Genomic DNA, 3,494 nt, shown 5'->3' on the forward strand with positions numbered 1-3,494 from the left:
TTTTTTTAAAATAATTTTTTAATAAATTTTATTTTTTAATATTATATTATTGGACCTTTAATTTCTTAATTTTTTTTATAAAGTTATCTCAATTTCATATATCGAGTTGTGAGGTAGTCAAGTTAACTTGAGTTGTATCGATTTTCTTATTGATTTATTTTCAATTTATCTTTTATTATTGTTTTTGCCAAAGAGTTGACCTTTATTATTTTATTCAGTTTTTTCTTATACGGGGTTATCTCACCCTCGTAATCAAGCCGTGAATTTAATGTGTTGACCAGAGTTAGTTTTTTTTATTTATTAATTTTTTTTCTAATTTACTTTTTATTGTTTGATTTGTTGATAATTAAACTTTAAGTTTTTCTTTCTCTTTATAAGGTTTCCGCTCTCATTTAATTTTTTTTGGTTATCGAATAAGATCATTAAGAACTTCTTTAAAAATATGTACAAGCTATTTTTTTATAATATTAACAAATATTTATTTTTTATTAGTCATTATTTTTTTATAATTATATTATAAATTTAACCAAATTTATTAAATCTATTCAAATAATGATCTGTATTCCAAATTTTCATTCTACTTTTAAAAACACCATCATCTCTCTGCAGCATCCTTTTTGCAATAGAAAAAATTTAATCCCTCTCGCCGCCTAACGTGTGGCATTTATCTTGTACATAACTCAATCAAGTGGCTTAGATATGGCGGAACTTCATTTATTAGATGCTGGAACATGCTAGCTGGACCCTCCTTTGTGACATTAGTTTTTGTCATACAGGGAGGTAGCGAGTAGGAAAGGCACATGCGAGTATCTCATGCATTGCATAGCCAGTTAGCATTGTAGCGAAAATAAAAATAAAAATAAAGATGAAGATAAAGATGAAGGATGGCCACTGTCCCACCATGTAATTCATCTCTACAAGTAGAAAACACATGCAATATGGTTCGGCAGGAGACTTGGAGATCCCAACTCCCAGGGTCCCACGGTGAGTCCTGAAAGGGAGCTATAAAATGAGACCATGTACGCCCGTTCACCATGCACAGCCCCTCTCCTCTATTCTTCGAAGCGTTAGGGAGTCAGAGTGAGTACCGCCGAGTTTCCTCTATAAAGGAGAAGAAGAGCCTAAATAAAGAAGCTAAGCCATGAAGAAGAGGCAGCAAGAACAGCACAAGGGCAGGGAGAATTGCAACTATGAACAACACAGTCACTACCAGCAGCATACGCAGAAGCAAATTCAATGTAACAAAGGAAAAACTTGCAAGTTCAAGAGGAGCAGCTCCAATCTCGAAGAAGATGGCGCTTCCTCAGCTATTCTCTTGCTTGCCTGCATTGCCTGCACTCCCTCGTACTGAGTGCTCAGGAGAATTAGATAGATATGCATACATATACTGATAGATAATAGCTAGGCTGAATAAGCTCTCTTTATTCACTCTATCTCTAGTCTCAAAATCCTTTTCCCTGATCGCTCATCGCTCCTCTGGTTGCTTAATTTCCTTCGGATTTGAATATTTACTAGGCCGTGCATGCATGCCGTAATAGTCTTTGTACCTTCCTGTAAGTTTAATTATGAAGTTTTTTTCTAATAATTTGTCAACCACAGTACTGTATTAATTTTATTGCCGCATTTTCATTAATTTCAACTATGGTTTTTAAGATGTGGGTTTCCTAGTTTGTGTCTGGTTAATGTTTTACTACAGAAGAAAAGGGATAAAAATATATCTAATTGAATGAACGAAAATAAAAATATAAAAATAAATGTTTTTAAAAAATCTTAAATCGAATTTTTATATTTTCAAATATATATATATATATGGAAGTGGAAGATATATTTGAAAATATATCCTCCCTGTTCTAACTTTGAGGGTTCGTGGAGAGGCTATTGACATATGCTGCACAACCAAAATCAAATGGGAGTTCAGCTACAAAAAGGAAGTATATCTTCCACTTCCAGCCACAGACTTATATTAAAAATCTACCTGATTTAAATCTTATGTTGTAAGTTTGACAAACCAATTCAAGTTTTAACATTTTAAACCTTTTCAAAGATACAAAACAATGTCATTTTGTTAAGTTTTTTTATTAACTCAACTCAGGCTTGAAGTTGATGAGACACTAGATTGATTATCCAGTTAGATAAAATTTTATAATACTTTTCCAACTTAGAAAAGGAGGAAAAAAAGCAGTACTTTCTTCTTCTGCTGTCCATTTGTACATGAAATTTGAATTATAAATCAAACACAATAAATTAAATTGCTTGTATTATAAATTAAATGCAATAAAAGAATTTCAAAGTTGTGCAACGTACTAAGCAGGTTCTGATTTGAGGGTTATAATTTAACTTTAAATTTATTTTTTAAAAATTATCAATTTAAATATTATAAATCTTTAAAAAATTAGAAATTAAATTAAAATATGCATAAACTGACATCAGCACTTACAATTAAAAAACACTAATTTAGACTAAACTGCAGCTCTGTTTCCTCATCGCATCAGAAGTGGGAATGAGGGGTCGCACAGCACGTGGTTCTTTTTGGTTTTTTCTCTGGCCATTTCTCCTTACAATTTTTGAGAATTCCATATATAACCACATCTTTAGGCCCTTCAATTTTAGAAAGTTTCACGCACCACATGTATTGTTTTTTTTTAAATCTCTCAAATATTATTTTTCAATAAATAAAAAGGATGGACTATATTAACAAAACCTACATTTGCTTTGAAAACACCGTAGCACGTGAAAGAGAACACTGTTTATTGAAACCATGTTTTCACCGCTTTGCCCACGATGTTAGAAAAATTGACACATCACATTGATTCGGAGACAAATATTTTTTTTTAATTTTAATTGCACAATAAAACCACCCAAATATCTTTAGAATTAATAAAAAAACTAAAACTAAAGTCAAGCGATGATTTTGTATTTTCACGGATAATTTGATATTTAATTAAATATAAAAAATAATAAGAAAAACAAAATACATAATAAAATGACCAAAATAGCTTTGAAGCCCATGTGTTTTTTTTTTCTTTTCACTAGTATTTTTTGTTATTTTCAGGCCAAGGGGCAATTGTGTCTTTTACAAGGAAAGAAAATAATACCTTGTTCTTAGCCGAAGAAATTCCCTGTCAGGATTTTAAAAAAGTAGTGAATTCCGTTCGAATTTATCTAAACATAACTAATTAATTGGTTCACATGTCTTCTAAGTAACTTGAGGTTTTAATTTTTTTCTTCTCAACAATACACAATTTTAGCTTGGATTTTAAAGAAGAATCTATACAGAGAGCTGTAAGAGTGTAAAATCATCAAGTAAGAATTTACAAACCCTGACTTTTTATTTTGAATTCAGTGTTTCACATTCATTACATTAACACACTAGTAATCTAGTAATAATAATTTATTAGTTATTTCAAAGTTAAGTTCTCTAAATCTCCCAGTAGTTTGCATCACTAGTTTATTCTTGTATATTTTGCATTTCATAAATATTTTATTGTGACATT

Source organism: Populus euphratica, unplaced genomic scaffold (genome assembly GCF_000495115.2).
Source record: "Populus euphratica unplaced genomic scaffold, PopEup_1.0 scaffold60.1, whole genome shotgun sequence".
NCBI lineage: Eukaryota > Viridiplantae > Streptophyta > Magnoliopsida > Malpighiales > Salicaceae > Populus > Populus euphratica.